At 39.2% G+C, this 20433-nt stretch overlaps 1 protein-coding gene and 1 pseudogene across 4 annotated transcripts in view; one reads left to right on the forward strand and one right to left on the reverse strand.

Annotated features, from left to right (window-relative positions):
* NME7 (NME/NM23 family member 7) overlaps nt 1–20433 on the reverse strand; it is a 190540-nt gene that overhangs the window by 21502 nt on the left and 148605 nt on the right. The window lies entirely within an intron of this gene.
* LOC138166247 (actin, cytoplasmic 1 pseudogene) lies at nt 7550–9381 on the forward strand (annotated as a pseudogene).

Consider the following 20433-nt stretch of genomic DNA (forward strand, 5'->3'; position numbering starts at 1 on the left):
ACACACACACACACACACACACACACACACACACACACACACACCCCTAGTCATTTCTCCCACCACAAAATCTGCGGAAGCAAACTGGGTGAAGTGACTTGCCCAGGGGCACACAGCTACTAAGTATCTGAGGTCAGATTTGAACTTGGGAAGATGAATTTTTCTGACTCTGGGTCTGGTGCTCTCTCCATGGTGCCATTTAGCTGCCCCTTCTGTCAGCTTCTTTCTCCTCAAAGAGCCACCACCATAATTCAGGACTTTATCACCTCTCTCCTGGACCACTGCAAAGCAAAGCTTTCTAAGTGGCCTCACTGCCTTAAGTCTCTCCTCTCCCCAATCCATTATCCACACAGCTGCTAAAGTGATTTTCCTAAAGTGTGAAGGTATGTATGCCTACTCAAAAAAAAACAGTGGTTCCTAATTCATTCTAGTATCAAATATTGTTTCATCTTTATCTAATCATTTTTAAATGTCTATGTGTTTAAGTTTTCTATTTTACATAATTAATAATACACTAACATACACATGATCTATATGACTATTAAATATTATCTACATAACATAATTTAATTTATAAATTATGATATAATCTGGTAGGACAGGATATATAATATGCTACAATATAACAGCAATTTATAAATAAATAAATGTAGTGTATAGGCTCAAAATGTTTTACAAATTTAGGAACAAGATCAAAACAGTTTGGAAACCACTGTTCTGTTGAATTGTTGTGATTTACTGTGCTTATTGCAGATCATTGTTCTAATGGTTTTGCACGGTGCTAAATGGTTGTTCTATCTGGATAGTTTTGTGCCTGTGGGCTTTAACTCATACATCCACAAAGAACATTTGTGTTTTAACCAGCTACAAACAAACATTCTGCATGTCAGGAACTCTATAATTTGGGCTCACTACATTTGATAATAATTAAATGCAACTTTCTGCCAAAAAGGATCTTTATAGCCATTGATCCTGAAACTGTTGAACAGATGACTACTTACTGAAAAACAAAAGAAAAACTGTCTGGGGCAAAAGAACATTGTACATACGTTCACATGAAAGAAGAGTGAAATATCTTGAGAGCTTTAGTATTTTTCATGGGGACAAATAGGAAATCTCTAATGTCTGTGAACATTACAGACTAAGACACTGTTAGCAAAATAACCAGGAGGGAAATTAACTTTTTCTGATAGACTTGGCAGATTATTTATTTGTTTGTTTATTTGTTTTGCAAATAATTTGCATCCAAGTGAAATCCCTTCTGAAAACAATTTGCATCTGGATGCAAACAGAGTAGAGTGGAAGGCACCAGGCCTGGCAGCCAATCTGCATTCCAGGGGGATGTTGTTCACTGGACTTCAAACCTCTAAGAGCAGAAACCAGAGCTGATCTAGAGTCTGTATGCCTCACATTGAATAATGCAGTGGGCTCAGAATAAGGCTTTCTTGAAATTTAACAAAATTAAATCTTTTGGTTCAAAAGTGTTTGGATAATCTGCATCCTTATGCAAATTAAAAAGGAATATTTAGATCTGATTTACATTCATATGCAAGTAGAATTGTCCCAGCATTAAATCTCATGTTTGGTAGAGAGAAGTTTACTAAATTATACTGAGAAATATTGAATTATTGGGAAAATTTTGGCAGAAGCACAATGACTCAGCTCTATGTCTTAGCCTAAATGATAAGAGTTCAAAAGTATTACAGACTTTTAATGAATGAGGGGCCATAATGCAAGGCACAGTCGTTTCAGTCATGTCTGATTCTTAGTGACCCCATTTAGATTTTCTTGGCAAAGATACTGGATTGTTTTGCTGTTTCATTTCCTTCTCCAGCTCATTTTATGATGAGGAACAGAGGCAAACAGGGTTAAGTGACTTGCCCAGAGTCACACAGCTAGTAAATATCTCACAAAGATTAGACACTTAATAAATTCTGATTGACTGACTGACTGCAAACAACCCTGGGAGGTAGATGTTATTGTTATCTCTATTTTATACAAGAGGAAACTGAGGCAGACAGAGGTTAAGTGACTTGCCTAGGGTCACACAGTTATTGAGTGTCTGAGGCTTACCTAAGACACTGCTGACTCCAAGTCCAGCACTCTATTCACTGTTACCTAGCTATTCCTCACAAGCAATACTGTGAATGAATGACTCACTGAATGAATGAATGAAGCATTTAAGTGATTACATAGCTCTAGGGATACAGACACAGGCAATCAGAGACCATGGTAACATAACATTAAGATGTCTGGGAAGTCGCATGGGGGACCTGATGTGGGGCAGGATGAGGCATACGGTCACCAACCAGGGCCCAGATTCCCAGGAGCCTCAGCACACTAGCAATACAGAGAGGAGCATCCCCAAGTTACGCATGCAGAACACAGACAGAATCACACATTTAATAGCTAAGTGTAAGGGGAAGAATTTGCACCCAGATCTCTTGACTCCAAGTACAGTACTGTCACTATTTTATCACATTGCTACTCAGTTCCAACCGCGTCACAAATTGTAAATAATGTGAGCGTTCTCCTATTTCATATTTATCTAGCACTGTAACGTGCCCTTAGGCAAATACCAAAGACAATATACTTTTTGCTTTCTACCTGGCTCAAACTTAGACTTCTACAGAGAATCAGTGACTTGATGCTGATACATCCTTCCAGGCTGTGGAACAGGTAATATTTGGAACTCTCAGTCAATAAGCATTTATTAAAAGCCTACTACATACCAGACACTGTTCTTAGCACTGGGGACACACAAAAAAAGGCAAAAGACAGTTCCTACCTTCAAGGAACATAGAATCTAATGGGGGACACAACACATAAAAAGCAGCTGAAAGGGGGCAGGGTATAAATGGAATGATGGAGTCCAGAGGAATGCAGCAGGATGAGAAATGAAGGGATGGGTGCCCTGGGCACCCTCCTTAAATGGAGGATCTGGGATGAGTTCTCTACTGTCCATCCTTCAGTGAGAGGGAGGGAGAGAAGGGTATTAGGGTCATGGGATACTGAGGAAGTGGGAGGTTGGGGCAGGGCAGTCATTTGACTAAGATGGAAATGATGAGTGCAATCATCAGAGCTGCTTTATATTCTGGTTCCAACTCTCACTGGCCTCTCTTGCCCCTAGGCCATACAATCAGACCACTACCACCATGACTACTACTACTGCTGCTACTATAGCAATTGACATTTACATATCATATTAAGGTTTGCCTGAAGCATTTTATATATGTGTGTATATACATACACACATACATATACATAGACACGCATGTCTACATATGCAAACACATGTGTATATGTGTGTGCATGTATATACACTATATAAATATGTACACACATGCATACATGCATATATATAAATATAATGTGATGCTCTCAAAAACTCTGTAAGAAGGTATACACTATGTATATACAGGCATTATCCAAATTTTACAGATGAGGAAACTAAGAGTCAGAGAGGTGATGTGAACTGCCCACATCTACACAGCCATACAATGAGACAAAACATGAGCCTATGTCTCTCCTGCCTCTAAGTCTGGGGCTTTTTCACTACCACACCATGACTTGAATGGCCTGATGAACAAAGACAAAGGAAAGCTTTTACAGGTTGACACTCTTTCCCAAGTCCCCAGAGTTTGTGCCAGTCCATTCTGTGGAAAAATGCAATTACCATAATAACTTAATTTTGTCTACATTTGATTCCCTGGTGAGGGAATGCGGGTCTGTAGTTACACTGAAACTTAAAAGTCTGAGATAGTTGCTTGTATTACTGAGAAATGGATTGACTTGCTTCAGAAAAAGAAAATTAACTCCTTTTCTGTCCATATTGAGGTGCCTGTGAAACATGTAGAGAGAGAGACAGCATAGAGGCAGTCAGATGTGCTGATCTGGAGCTCAGGACTGTCGTCCTCATTTGCCATTTGTTCTTGAAGAAGACCATTACATCAGGGAGGTGATGCCATGACTTTCAAGTGAATTGGATTTAAGTGAGGGATATGTGTGCAAAGTCACCAGCCTCAATTCCTCCCCCTGAGCCATCTGGGTCCAGTGGCAAGATATAGATCAGGATGTATGTAGATGGCCCAGATGCATTGGGAGGCCTTTTTAAATCAAGGTTCTTCCCAGGGCTCAGTTTGTCTGAGGCAACACCCATTCAGTGATTAGGGTTAGGTAAGAAATGAGGCAGAGAACGGCCTTTTTTACCTAATTAAAAAATAAAATAAAATAAGTCTATGAGGGAAAGATCTCAATGGGTCAGAACTGTAAATATAGCTGAGGGAGCCATTCACTGGGAGGCAGAAACTCTAGCCATGAGATCTGGTGACATTTCCAAGGGAAATGTGAAGAAAGACAAGAAAAAAGGCCAAAGATAGACCCTTGAATTAAATTCAGTGTAAGGAGTTAGGAAGAAGTGCACAGAGGCAAGAGGAGAACCAAGCATGTTAAGTGTCTTGTAAGTCGAGGTGGACAGAGTATCTAGGGGGAATAGTCGATCAGAGTCATCATGAGAACAAGCAGGATGAGGACAAGGAAGAAGACATCTGAATTTGGCAATCAGGAGACTGACGGTTGAGAAAGCAGTCTCAGTAGAGGACTGGGGATGGAAGACAGATGCCACCAAAACTGGGGATTCAGGGAAGCTGAGCTGTGGGAACAGGAAGGTGGCAATTGCTAGCAATATCCCTAACTAGGCCACTGGCATTTTTCCTATGCTGTCGCTACAAGTGCTGCACATAGAATTATTTTAAACTGAAAGGTTTTTAAAATTGTGCATCAAGCTAAATATCATAGATAGTAATTGATAGCTCCAAAAAGGAAGGAAAATAGCAATTTTTCACAGAAGATAAAATCCAAGAAAGGAGATAGCAATAAAACTTGTGGCTTCAGCTGTCTACACAGATGCACCAAATACAGGAAGAAGGAATGAAATAAGCATTTATTAAGCACCTATGGTGTGCTCTACAAATATTAGTTCATTCAATCCTCACAACAACCTTGTGAAGTAGGTGCTATTATTATCCTGATTTTATAGGTGAGGAAACTGAGACAAACAAAGATTAAGAGAATTGCTCAGGGTCACACAGCTAGTAAGTATCTCAGGTCAAATTTGAACTCAAGCCTTTCTGACTCCAGGCCCAGAACTCTGCACTATGGTGCCACCTAGCTTCCTCGTAAAAACTTTTGTTGTTCTGTGATTTCAGTCATGTCTGACTCTTCATGACCCCATCAGGGGTTTTCTTGGTAAAGATACAGGAATGGTTTGTCATCTCCTTTTCCAGCTCATTTTACACATGAAGAAACTGAGGCAACAAGGTTAAGTGACTTTCCCAGGGTCACACAGCTGGTGTCTAAAGCTAGATTTGAACTCATGAAGATGAGTCTTCCTGATCCCCAGTCCAGTGCCTCCATCCACCACGCCACCTAGAAACCCCCCAAATGGGAGGAAAGTCTGACCTTATAGGTAATGCTAAAACTTAGTGGAAAAGGGCCCATGCCTCGAAAATGGATCTGGAAGAGCAAAAAGGAGTAAGACATGGGAGAGTTAATGTTGATCCAGTGATTAGGACTCCAGAATTAAAGTCAGAATAAGTAGGCTGACAACCTCAGGTATTTTCGAGCTATGCGAACATGGCTGTAACCCTCTTAAAACCTTATCTACAAAATGGGTACATACCTCACAAAGCCGATAAGAGAGTCAACTTAGCATATATGTATACATAGATACATATATATACACACATTTATGTATGTTATATATGTAAAATGCATTTTGTAAACATTAAAGTAAGAAATTAAAGTCAGTGTTTTTTGCCACTATTATTATTATTGTCATACTACAGACCACCTGGACTTTTAAAAAGCACACATAAATGGAATTTGGGAAATAGATCCAAACCCTGGCGTGCAGAAAGGACACAGTGGTGACAACAGACTTCCATCATCTGGTACTTTTACTAGAGTTTTGTCTCCACCAAAAGCAAAGCAGCTAATAATTTAATGGTTTGCCGTACTGACAATTTCGTCCTTCAAAAAGTAGAGAAACCAACAACAGAAACCAACTGCTGGGGTCAAGCTGATAGGAACCTAAGGAGGAATTCCTGACAACATGTTAGGAGTTGTGACAGAGAGAAAGGGAAAGATATGGATAATCCAAGATGCATTTTAAATTTGGGAAAGCAGACTTCAAAGGATTTAGTACTTAATGAGGAAAATCAGCACAAGTGGGATTAGAAGTTTTCAAGAAAATGACTTTCTAAATATGCAACCAGAAACAATTCTAATAAGGAGGAAACTTATCAAGTCTTTATTTTTTTTCTTCCTTCTACCCCCCCTCCCAAAAACCAAAATGCTTGAAATAAACACATACAGTCAATAAAATTAATTCCCACATTAGCCTTGTCCAAAAATACAAGATTCAATCTGTACGTTAGTCTATCACCTCTCTATGGGAAGGTAGGTAGCATTCACCATCTTCAGCCCTCTTGAATCATAATTAATTATTGCTTTGTTCAGAGTTCTTAATTCTTTCAAAAATTTTTATTTTTACAATGTTGGTACAGTAAAAAGTTATTCTCTTGGTTCTGCTTACTTCGCTCCATGTCAGTTCAAATCTTCCCACGTTTCTCTGAAATAAGCTTTAATCATTTTTTACACAGAAACAGTATCTCATTACATTCACGTTTCATCATTTGTTTAGCCATTCCCCAATTAATGGATATTCCCTTAGTTTGCAGGTTTTTTCCTCTACCACAAAAAAGTTTTGTTATGAATATTTTTCCACACGTAGGATCTTTGTCTCTTTTTAAAATTTTTCTTTGAGATACAGGCTTAGGGGTATTATCTCTGAGTTAATGGATATACATTGATTTAGTAACTTTTAGAGAAAAATTCCAAATGGCTTTCCATAATGGCTAACTCAGTCATAGTTCCACCAATGTGCATGAATGTCTTGTGGCATGAAAATGGGGAATTTTTAAAAGATCTATGTGAATGTAAAAGAAACTCATCAACCAATTCAGATTTTTTAAAGATAAATACAGAAAGTAGAAGTGAGGGTGGAAAACAGATTAACTTCAAAGATCAACCATAGTATTGTAAAAATAGTGTAAGCCCACTGAAGCTGAGAATGAACACAGGCTAATGAGGAAAGTTAAGGACAATGAGAAAGCAGAACAACTCAATTCCTTTTTGTTACCTTTTCTTTCTGAAAAGGAGAACAATTTTTGAACTGACTAGGGGAGAAGAAAATAGTTAAGCCAAGATAAACAGGGAGAGATTAAGATACCATCTAGCTTAGGGGTGGCCAGATGGCTCAGTGAGTAAGAGCACCGGCTCCAGTGTCGGGATGACCTGGGGATCGAATCCGGGCTCAGATACTTAGCACCACACACAGAAATAACTGGCCCGTAACCTTGAGCAAGTTACTTAACCCCAATTGCTTAAAAAAAAAAAAAAGGAAAGAGGCATGATTTCATTGACTGTGAGCTCTTCCACCCAGTGTGCACTTGCCTCCCCCCTGCCTCTAGGAGCAGCACCACCTCCTCTCTTCTCTTAAGGGTTTAAACTTGCCACTTCAAAGTTCACCATGGATGATGATATTGCTGCTCTCCTTGTTGACAATGGCTCTGGGATGTGCAAAGCTGGCTTTGCAGGAGACGATGCCCCTCGGACTGTCTTCTCTTCCATTGTTGGGCGCCCCAGACATCAGGGTGTGATGGTAGGTATGGGCCAGAAAGACAGCTATGTGGGGGATGAGGCCCAGAGTAAGAGAGGTATTCTGACCCTGAAGTACCCCATTGAACATGGTATTGTCACCAACTGGGATGACATGGAGAAGATCTGGCATCATACTTTCTACAACGAGCTCCATGTGGCTCCTGAAGAGCACCCTGTGCTGCTCAAAGAAGCCCCCCTGAACCCCAAAGCCAACAGAGAAAAGATGACTCAGATTATGTTTGAGATCTTCAATACCCTAGCCATGTACGTTTCCATCCAGGCTGTGCTGTCCCTGTATGCCTCTGGTCATACCACTGGTATTGTGATGGACTCTGGTGATGGTGTGACCCACATTGTGCCCATCTATGAAGCTTATGCTCTTCCCCACACCATCTTCCACCTGGATCTGGCTGGCCGTGATCTGACGGACTACCTCATGAAGATCCTGACCGAGAGAGGGTACAGTTTCACCACCACAGCTGAGAGGGAAATCGTGTGTGACATCAAGGAGAAGCTGTGTTATGTCGCCGTAGACTTTGAGCAAGAGATGGCCACCGCTGCATCCAGCTCCTCTCTGGAAAAGATCTATGGGCTCCGTGATGGTCAGGTTATCACCATTGGCAACGAGAGGTTCCGGTGCCCAGAAACTCTCTTCCAACCATCTTCCTTAGGTATGGAATCCTGTGGAATCCACGAAACTACCTTCAACTCAATCATGAAGTGTGATGTTGACATCCGTAAGGATTTGTATGCCAACACCGTGTTGTCAGGTGGTACCACCATGTACCCAGGCATTGCTGACAGGATGCAGAAGGAGATTACAGCCCTAGCTCCCAGCACAATGAAAATCAAGATCATTGCCCCACCTGAGTGAGCGCAAATACTCTGTCTGGATTGGAGGCTCCATCCTGGCATCTCTCTCCACCTTCCAGCAGATGTGGATCAGCAAGCAGGAATATGATGGATCTGGGCCCTCCACTGTCCACCGCAAATGCTTCTAAATGGACTGTTTGTATTGTTTTTTAATTTTTATTTTTTTGTCAAAGGGTGACATGACGACATGATAATTGCCAAAAAAAGAGATGAGATTGGCATAGCTTTATTTGTTTTTGTGTTTTTTTTTTGTTTTTTGTTTTTTGGGGGGTTTTTTTGGCGCTTGACTCAGGATTTAAAAACTGGAATGGTGAAGGTGATGAGCAGTCTAGGTATGTTAGAGGCAAACATCCCCAAAGTTCTCCAGGGCGTCTTCAGGACTCTGATTGTACATTTGTTTTTTTTTTTTTAATAGTCATTCCAAATACCGTCTAATGCACTGTGACAGTTACGGGCCTCTATGAAGGCTGTCAAGGAGCAATGTAACAGATCCCAAGGGGGAGGGGGAGGGGAGAGGTACTAATATGGCTTTAAGTGTAAATTATATAATCCTTAAAAAAAAACTTTTTGTATCTTACGCCTTAATACTTGTTCCTTATTTTTTTTAATTGTCAGCCATTTGGAATGGCTCCCTAAATTCCCTCCCTGCCCCCAACATAGATGTGAATGAGGACTTTTATAGTCTCCCTGCGAGTTTTGAGATTGGAGGGAGGAGAGGAGCTTTACCTGTACACTGACTTAAGACCAGTTCAAATAAAAGTGCACACGTTAAAGAAAAAAAAAAAAGATACCATCTAGCCTTCCTTGGTTAAGTTTACATCCCTAGACCCATATGTACTATACCCCAGGATATTAAAGCCTGGCAAAATGATTACTCAGTCAATATCAATGATCTTTGAAAAACTGAGGAGAAGATGTGCGATGCCCCATTATTACAGCAATATGCAAAAAAGGGCGGAGAACGGAGGCTGCAAAAATTGGTCAGTGAGCTGCTATTTGAATTCTGTCAACATCTAGGATATATTATTAAAAGAAACGAGCATACAGAAAAGGAAGCAGGGATCACAAAGGGCCAGTATAGTTTTATTTAGCAAGAGCAGGTCCCTCCTAGCTCTGTTTTCACAGGGTTACGAGATTGGTTTGGAGCATTTTGTCAATATAGTCCACATAGGTATTAGCAGAGCATTAATAAAGTTTTTCATGTAGAAAAGATGGACAGATGTGGGCTAGATGATGGCACAGATAACTAGTCAGCCTGAATTTGAATAGTCAGCCTAAAAGAATTGCCGTTAGTGGTTCTATGTCACCTTGAAAAGAAGTCCCCTAGGGCAGCTAGGTAGTTCAGTGAATAGAGCACCAGCCCTGGAGTCAGGAGGACCTGAGTTTAAATATGGCCTCAGACACTTAACACAAAAAGCTAGTCTTGTGACCTTGGGCAAGTCACTTAACCCAACTGCCCTCCAAAAAAAAGAAAAGAGGTCCCTGCTGCAGTACTCCAAGAGCTTTGTTTGGTCCTATACTCTTGAACATGACTAAATTATTTAGATAAAGACAGTCATTGAATACTTATGAAATCTGCAGATGGCACCATGTTGGAAGTGACAGCTAACATGCTAGATAAAAGAATCGAGAGTCAGAATATCTGGGCAGGCTATGACAATGGATCACATCTAATAAAATGAAATGTAATGTAATACATTCAGTAAGTTAGGACCACAAGTACAGGATAGAGGAAATGTGGATGGATAGTAGCTTCTTTGAAAAAGACCAGGAGTTTTGGTGGATTGAAAACTCAAGATGAATCAACAGAACGACCTAACAGCCAAAAAAGCGAAAGATAATTGTAGATTGCACTGAGTGAAGAAGTATAATGGAACAAGGGCATGACAGAATGGCTGGGTTACACCCCAGCTGGATCAGATCTCAAGCATTAAGTGTGGAGCATTACAATTTAGTAAAGACACTGATAAGTTGCAGATTGTCTAGAAGAGATTAACAGAAAAGTTCAGGGCCTCCAGATTATGCCATAGGTTCAGTAACTGAAGCAAAAGGTAATGTTTAGCCTGGAGAAGAGAAGATTTTGGGCAGGGAGGGGGAAAAGAGGGGAAAGATGGCAGGTATCTTCAAGTATTTGAAGGGCTCTCATATGGAAGAAGTTTTAGTATAGTTTTACTTTACTCCAAAGGACAAAATTAGAGCAACAGACAAAAGGTTCAAAAACACAAATTTAGGTTTGATTTAGAGATATTCAAATATGGAAAACAAAGTGCTTTGGGGGCGGTAATGAGTTCTCTCACTGGAAAGGGAATGATCACTTTGTCAGGTGTTTGTAGAAGGGACTACTGTATACCTTTGGGTTGGATTAGATGGCTTCTGTAGTAAAATTATGTTTTTCTGCAATGGGACAGCCATCTTCAAGTGAAGGGTTGTAACATGGAGGAAGGGTTCAGTTCCAAAGGGCAAAAGTACAATTAGCGGAAATTGTGCAGAGGCAAGTGAGTTTGAATGAAATACTTTCTAATAATTGCAGCTGTGGAAAGTGAAATAGGGTGCCTAAGGAGGTAATGGGTACCTCCTGTCTAGAGGCCTTCAAGTCAAGGTGTATGGCCACTTGTGATGTATTGTTCAGGTGTGGCTCAAATGAGCTATTATCAGAGTTCTCTACCAACAGCGATTCTGTGAAGACCCCACATCTACATATTATAGGGTGACTTTGAAACTTAATGTGGATTGACAGGAAGAAGAATAAGAAAGCCAGGAAAGAACTTGTACTCATTCATGGCAGAGTGATACATTTCTGGGTAGTTTAGCTACCTCTGTCTAGGAGAAAAGTCTTATATATTGGATTATCATGTAAATAAACTGCTTGAGGACTTAGGTACAAGAGTGCATCCCCACAAGCACAAGAGATCCCATTCTACAGACCCTATCTTCTCTGGACTGGCTCCTTCTGTCATCCCCACTCTTACTACTTTTCAATTTCTCCCTGTCTATTGGTTGTTTCCTTACTGCCTACATATATGCCACATCTTCAAAGACCCCTCTCTTGATTTGTCCATTCCTGCTAGCTTTTGTCCTATCTATATCTCATTTTCACCCCTTTTTTTCTGGCTCACCTGGAGAAGACAATTTATAATCAGTGCCCCCACTTCCTTTCTTCTTATTCTCTTCTTAAGTCTCTGAAGTCAGGCTTCTGTCCTCATCATTCAATTAAAATTGCTCTCTCTAGGCAGCATAGAAGCAGGGAAACTCCTTGCACTCCCCCAATAACCACCTCAAATACTTATAAAATATGACTCTAAACAAACTTTAGAGCTACAGAACCCACAAAGTGACAGAGCGAAACAAATCTCCTTCTGAAGGCAGCCCAGCAGACATACAGGAAGGTTCTATTGCAGCACACTGGGAGCAGAGCCCAGTCCCTGTGAGCGATGGTTTTAGCCTCAGGATGGACATAACCAGCCACCAGCTGGAAGGACTTTGGGAGAGTGGATTACTAGAAGCTGTGGCTGGCAGTTTCCAGAATTATCAACCCATAAAATGCCAAAGAAAAAGTGGGAGATCAGTGTGGACTTTGGGAACAGGGGGTCTGGGAGTGTGGTCCAGGTTCTGCCCCCTGGAGAGAGAAGCGGCTGAGGGTGGTGGCCACCACTGCATGGTTGCTTCAGAGCTCCTGGCCTGCAGATTTTAGGGGGGCCAAGCAACCATTCTGAGGGGCAATCACTCTTGCTTTAACCTGCTTAGATCTGGATCACTGTCTGGGGTGGAGGTCCTGGGGTGTGTGACCAGGTGCCAGAGCCAGTGGAGGCTACAGAGAGGGAAGCCAACTAATAGCTCCAGCAGCTGAAAAAACCCCAGCAATCTAGGACAAAGCTATCCTCTCCAGAAGCAGAGCTCTACAGTAGAAAAAACCTCAAAAGTCAAGTAATTGAGTGGCAACATGAGCAAGCAAAGGAAGCAAAGCAAGCACAGCAATCCAACTTTAGATTCCTTTTGGGGGGACAAAAAGGATCAAAGGATGGAATGGCATAAAGACAATGAAGTCAGAAGTCCTGTATCAAAAGCTTCCAAGAAAAATATGAATAGGTTACAGGCCATAGAGGAGCTTAAGGAAGGATTCTGAAAACCAAATAAGAGAAGTGGAAGAAAAATTGGGAAGAGGAATGAGAATGATGCAAGAAAATTATGAAAAGAGAGTCAACAACCTGACTGAAGAAAATAACACCTTAAAAAATAGACTAATTCAAATGGAAAAAGAGGCTCAAAAAGCCAATGAAGAGAAGAATGCCTTAAAACGGCGAATTTGCCAGATGAAAAAGAATCTCAAAAGCTCACTGAAGAGAATCATTCCTTCAGAATTAGACTGGAGCAAATGGAAGCTAACAACTTTATGGGAAATCAAGATACTATTAAACAGATCCAAACAAATGAAAAAATAGAAGGCAATGTGAAATATCTCATGGAGAAAATTACTGACCTGGAAAATAGATCCAGGAGAGAGAATTTAAAAATTATTGGACTACCTGAAAGCCATGATCAAAGAAAGAACCTAGAAATCATCCTTCAAGAAATTCTCCAGGCCTGGAAGGTAGTGGTGGTGCAGAGGCAGGCCTGGAAGGCAGCGGCATACAGAGGCAGGCCGGGAGGAGGCCTGACCAGCTTGGGGGGCAAGTCGTCCCACCAACCACAAGGGCCACTACCAGGCCTATCACCAAAGGGCCGGGACTGGAAAGAGTAAGGTAAGAACCAAATTCAGGGCCCCTGTCCGGGACAGCAAATACTCCTGGGACTACGACTCTATAGCCCAGAAATTAAAAAAAAAAAAAAGCCTCTATCAGGACCTCCAAGGACCATGGAGTGAACTCCACCTGCTCCAATCTCCCCTCTGACCCTGAAAACATAGGAACTATTGCCCCAGGGCAAAACCCTCTATAGTAAAGGCTTGGGAACCAGAGAGGAAGGACATGGCTTGGGCCCTGCCTCAAAATGGGTAGAAAGCAAACTACAAAGACTCTGGAGTCCTACTATCCTCAGAGGGAGGAACCAAACTCAGAGGGAGACAATGTGGACTCCACACCCACAGCTGAAACATCAACAGGGAACAGGTCACAAGCACAGAAAGCTCTCCTAGATGAGTTCAAAAGGAACTTCGAAAACCAAATGAGAGAGATAGAAGACAAAATGAATAATTCTTTTAAAATCAAAATTGCAGAATTAGAAAAACATTATAATGAAGAAAACAGCTCCTTAAAAAGAAAAGTGTATGATATGGAAAAGGGGCTCCAAAAACTAACCAAGGAAAATGATTTGTTAAAAACTAGAATCAACCAAATTGAAACAAATAACTCTATGAGGAAACAAGAATTAGTCAAACAAAACGACAAGAATGAAAAATTAGAAAAAGAGGAAAATACCTCAATGGAAAAATAACTGACCTGGAAAACAGATCCAGGAGAGATAATCTGAGAATCACAGGCCTACCAGAAAATCATGATAAAAAATGAGCCTGGACAACATTCTCCAAGAGCTCATTAAGAAAAATTGCTCTGAGATACTAGAACCTGAGAACCCAAAATAGAAATTGAGAGAATCCATCGGACACCTCCTGAAAGAGATCTCAAACTGAAAAGTCCTCGAAATGTTGTGGCCAAACTCAAGAACTACCAGGTAAAAGAGAAAATACTTCAAGTGGCCAGAAAGAAACAATTCAAATACCGAGGAACCACAGTGAGGATTGCACAGGATTTGGCAGCCTCTACACTGAAAGATCAGAGGCAGTGGAATACAATTTTCCGGAAGGCAAAAGAGCTCAGGTTACAACCAAGGATCACCTACCTAGCGAGACTGAGCATATTCTTCCAGACAAAGAGATGGTCATTCAACGATATAACAGATTTCCAGAACTTCCTGATGAAAAAGCCAGAACTCAATGGAAAATTCAATCTCCAATTACGAGATGCAAGAGTGACATAGAAAGGTAAACAAGGAAAACGTACACACACACACACACACACACACACACACACTGTTATTTAATAAGAGCAAACTTTATAGACAAGTAGATGGTATGAGTATAAAATACACAAAATGACGATTAAAAAAATCTTATTAAGGGCTACAAAGGGACTGCAATGGAAGAAGAGGAATGAAGTGGAAAAGGGCAAATTATGCCACACAAAGAGACATAAAAACAATATAGCAGAGGAAAAGAAGGGAGGGAGATGAGTATTATATGAGCTTTTCCCTCATTCATTCTGGTGCAAGGAGGGAATAACAACAAGTTAAGCACAGAACTCTATGGAGAAGAGATGCAAAACGTATCATATTAGAGGGAAAGAGGGGGGGGTGAGGAGTTTCACATGAGATTTGTTCCTGTCACCCTTGGTGCAAAGAAGAAATAACATACTTCATTAAGTATAAACATATCCTACAGGCAGTAGGAGGGGGAAAGGGCTATGAAAGGGTGTGGGCGCTTTGTAGGGAGGGAAGAAGTAAGGGGCAAGGGGAGGAAAAGGGAGGGGGGCTGATAAGGGAATACTGAGGGAGGCAGTGGTCAAAAGGAAAACTATTAAGGAGGGGAAGGGAGAAGGGGAGAAAAAATATAAGCATTAACAGGGGAGGGAATAGGATGGAGAGAAAGAAACAGATAATAATCATAACTGTAAATGTGAATGGAATGAACTCTCCCATAAAACAGAGGTGGATAGCAGAATGGATTAAAAATCATAATCCTACAATATGCTGTTTACAAGAAACACATCTGAAACAGAGGGATACACATAGGGTAAAGGTAAAAGGCTGGAGTAAAATATATCATGCCTCAGCTAAAGTAAAAAAAAAGCAGGGATAGCAATCTTTATCTCAGATAAAGCAAAAACTGATCTAATTAAAAGAGATAAGGAAGGAAACTATATCCTGATAAAAAGCACCATCGAGAATGAAGCAATATCATTACTTAACATATATGCACCAAGTGGTATAGCATCCAAATTCCTAGAGGAGAAAGTAAAGGAATTAGAGGAAGAAATAGATAGCAAAACTATACTAGTGGGAGACTTTAATCTCTCCCTCTCTGAACTTGATAAATCCAACCTCAAAATAAACAAGAAAGAAGTTAAGGAGGTGAACAGAATTTTAGAGAGGGTAGGTATGATACATCTCTGGAGAAAACTGAATGGGAATAAAAAGGAATATACTTTTTCCTCATCGGTTCATGGCACATACTAAAAAACTGACCATGTTCTAGGGCATAAAAACATCACAATTCTATGCAGTAAGGCAGAAATATTAAATGCTTCCTTCTCATATCATGATGCAATAAAAATTATAATCAATAAAGGGCCATGGAAAGACAGACTAAAAACTAATTGGAAATTAAACAATTTAATCCTAAAGAATGAGTGGGTCAAACAAGGAATTATAGAAACAATTAGTAATTTCATTCAAGAGAATGATAATAATGAGACAACATACCAAAATTTGTGGGATGCATCAAAGACAGTTCTTAGGAGAAGTTTTATATCCATGAGTGCATACATGATTAAATTAGAGAAAAGGGAGGTCAATGAATTGGACATACAATTGAAAAACCTAGAAAAAGAACAAATTCAAAACCCCCAATTAAATACTAAATTAGAAATATTGAAAACCAAAGGAGAGATCAATAAAATTGAAATTAAGAAAACCATTAAATTAATAAATAAAACTAAGAGCTGGTTTTATGAAAAAAAAAACAATAAAATTGATAGACCCTTAGTCAATATGATAAAAAAAAAGAAAGAAGAAATCCAAATTATGAGTATCAAATATTAAAACGGTGAATCTACCTCCAATGAAGAGGAAATAAAAACAATAATTAGGAATTACTTTTTCCCAATTGTATGCACATAAATTTGACAATCTTAGGAAAATGGATGAATATTTACAAAAATGCAAATTGCCCAGATTAACTGAAGAGGAAGTAAATTACTTAAATAACCCCATCTCAGAAAAAGAAATTTAACAAACCATCAGTCAACTCTCTAGGAAAAAATCTCCAGGGCCAGATGGATTTACTAGTGAATTCTTTTTTTTTTTAAGCAATTGGGGTTAAGTAAATTGCTCAAGGTTACACGGCCAGTCATTTCTGGGTATGGTGCTAAGTATCTGAGCCCAGGATTAGATTCCCAGGTCATCCCGACACTGGGGCCAGTGTTCTTACTCGCTGAGCCACTTGGCCGCCCCAAGCAATTGAGGTTAAGTAACTTGCTCAAGGTTACATGGCCAGGTTTTTCTGTGGATGCTAAGTGTCTAAGCCCAGATTTGATCTCCAGGTCATCCCGACACTGGAGCCGGTGCTCTTACTCGTTGTGCTACCTGGCCGCCCCTTTACTAGTGAATTCTATCAAATATTTAAAGAACAATTGATTCCAATACTCTACAAACTATTTGGGAAAATTAGTGAAGAAGGAGTCCTACCAAATTCTTTTTATGACACAAATATGGTACTGACACCTAAATCAGGAAGAGATAAAACAGAAAGAAAATTATAGACCAATCTCCCTCATGAATATAGATGCAAAAATTTTAAATAAAATATTAGCAAAAAGACTACAGCAACTTATCTCAAGAATAATACACTTTGATCAGGTAGGATTTATTCCAGGAATGCAAGGATGGTTTAATATTAGGAAAACTATCAGTATAATTGATCATATCAATAATAAAACTAGCAGAAATCACATGATCATCTTAATAGATGCAGAAAAGGCTTTTGACAAAATACAACATCCATTCCTATTAAAAACACTAGAAAGTATAGGAATAAATGGAGCCTTCCTTAAAATAACAGGTAGCATCTATTTAAAACCATCAGCAAATATTATATGTAATGGGGAGAAGCTAGAAGCATTTCTAATAAGATCAGGGATGAAACAATGGTGTCCACTATCACCCCTCTTATTCAATCTGGTACTAGAAATGTTAGCAGTAGCAATTAGAGAAGAAAAAGAAATCAAAGGAATCAAATTAGGCAAAGAAGAAACCAAGCTATCACTCTTTGCAGATGATTTGATGATATACTTAGAGAATCCTAGAGAATCAAGTAAAAAACTACTTGAGACAATAAATTTGGCAAAGTTGAAAAATATAAAATAAACCCACATAAATCCTCGGCATTCCTGTATATTTCCAATGAAATTCAACACCAAGAGATAGAAAGAGAAATCCCATTTAAAGTTACTATAGACATTATAAAATATTTGGGAATCTACCTGCCAAAACAAACCCAGGACCTATATGATCACAACCACAAAACACTTTTCACACAAATTAAGTCAGATCTAATTGGAAAAATATGAATTGCTTGTGGCTGGGTCGAGCTAATATAATAAAAATGACAATTTAACCTAAATTAAATTATATATTTAGTGCCATACTAATCAATTTACCAAAAAACTACTTTATAGAGCTAGAAAAAATAGTAACAAAATTCATTTGGAAGAATAAACGGTCCAGAATATCAAGGGAATTAATGAAAAGAAATGCTAGGGAAGGTGGACTAGCTATACCAGATTTCAATCTGTAATATAAAGCAGCAGTCATCAAAACTACTCGGTATTGGCTGAGGAATAGAGTAGTGGATCAATGGAATAGATTTGGCACACGAGATTCAGCAGTCAATGACTATAGTAATCTATTGTTTGATAAACCCCCAGACCCTGGTTTTTGGGATAAGAACTCACTATTTGACAAAACTGCTGGGAAAACTGGAATATAGTATGGAAAAAAACTGGGCATAGACCATTACCTAACACCATATACCAAAATCAAGTCTAAATGGGTGCATGATCTAGGTATAAAGGTTGATATTGTAAGCAATCTCAGAAAAAAAGGAATAGTTTACGTGTCAGATTTGTGGAGAGGGAAAGACTTTATCACTAAATGAGAATTAGAGAGCATTATAAAATGCAAAATGGATAATTTTTATTACATTAAACTGAAAACTTCTGTACAAACAAAGCCAATGTACCTAAGATTAAGAGGGAGGTGGGAAATTGGGAAAGAATTTTTACAACCTATGTGTCTGATAAAGGTCTCATTTCTAAAATATACATAGAGTTGAGCCAAATCTATAAGAATACAAGTCATTTCCCAATTGATAAATGGTCAATGAACAGGAAGTTTTCAGAGAAAGAAATTAAAGATATCTATAAGCACATGAAGTAATGCTCTAAATCACTATTGATTAGAGAAATGCAAATCAAAACAACTCTGAGGTACCACATCTCACCAGTCAGATTGGCTAAGATGACAAAACAAGAAGATGACAAAACAAGAAAATAACAAATGCTAGAGAGGATGAGGACAAATTGGAACACTAATGCATTGCTGATGGAGTTGTGAACTGATCCAACCATTCTGGAAAACAATCTGGAATTATACCCAAAGGGCTATAAATAATTTCATACCCTTTGACTCAGCAATACCACTTCTAGGGTTGTATCCCAAAGAGATCACAGAAGTGGGAAAAAGACCCATGTATATAAAAATGTTTATAGCAGCTCTTTTTGTGGTAGCAAAGAATTGGAAATTAAGGGGGTGCCCATCAATTGGGAAATGGTTGAACAAGTTATGGTATATAGATGTTATGGAATACTATTGTGCAATAAGAAATGAGGAGCAGATGGACTTCATATTTACCTTGAGAGGCTTATACGAACTGATGCTGAGTGAGAACAGTAAAGCCAGAAGGAATTTGTACATAATTACAGACACAATGTATGTGTGACGACCAACTTTGATAAACTGGACTCTTCTCAGCAATCCAGAGACATAAGTCAAACCCAAAAGACTCATGATGGAAAGAGATGTTTACATCTAGAGAAAGAAAAGCAATTGAACACAGATTGAAGCAAACTCTCTGCCCTTTTTCATTCTCTTGTTTGGTTTTGTTTCCTCTTTCCCATTCTTCATTCTATCTGTTGCAATCCTTCTTTATAACCTGACTAATGCCTAATGTGAAAGTATTTGCAGATACTATACTTGATTGTATGCTGCCATGGGGGAAGGGGGGACTGAGAGAAAATTTGAAACTCAAGGAATTGTGGTAATGAATCTTGTAAACTAAAAGTAAACAAATCAATAAAGACCAAAAAAAAATTCTCAAGGAAAATTGCCCTGATCTTTTAGAACCACAGGACAAAACAGAGGTTGAAAGAATCCACCAACCACCTCTTGAAAAAGATCCCAAAAAGAAAACTCCTAGGAATATTACAGCCAGGTTCCAGAGTTCCCAGATCTAAGAGAAAATATTACAAACAGCCAGGAAGAAAAAATTTCAATACTGTAGAAACACAATCAGGATAACACAGGACCTGGCAGCTTCTACACTGAGGGATTGAAGGGCTTGGAATATGATATTCTGGAGGTCAAAGGAGCTGGGATTAAAACCAAGAATCACCTACCCAGCAAAACTGAGTATCATGTTCCAGGGGAAAATATCATCATTCAATGAAATAGAGGACTTTCAAGCATTCTTGATGAAAAAAAAAACAGAGTTAAATAGAAAATCTGACATTCAGATACAAGAAGCAAGAGAAGCATGAGAAAGTAAACCGGGAAAAGAAATCATAAGGAACTTATCAAAGTTGAACTATTTACATTCCTACATGGAAAAATTATAATTGTAACTTATGAAACTTTTCTCAGTATGAGAATAGTTGAAGGGAATAGAAATGTGTACATGCGTGTGTGTGTGTATACCTACATATGTATGTCTATATAGGAGGGTATATGGGGGTATGAATACATATGCAAGTGTGTGTATATATATGTACGAGTATACATAGACAGAGGCCA

This window comes from Petaurus breviceps, unplaced genomic scaffold (assembly GCF_028583685.1).
Source record: "Petaurus breviceps papuanus isolate PSGF00001 unplaced genomic scaffold, PetGlider_PUasm1.0 220, whole genome shotgun sequence".
NCBI lineage: Eukaryota > Metazoa > Chordata > Mammalia > Diprotodontia > Petauridae > Petaurus > Petaurus breviceps.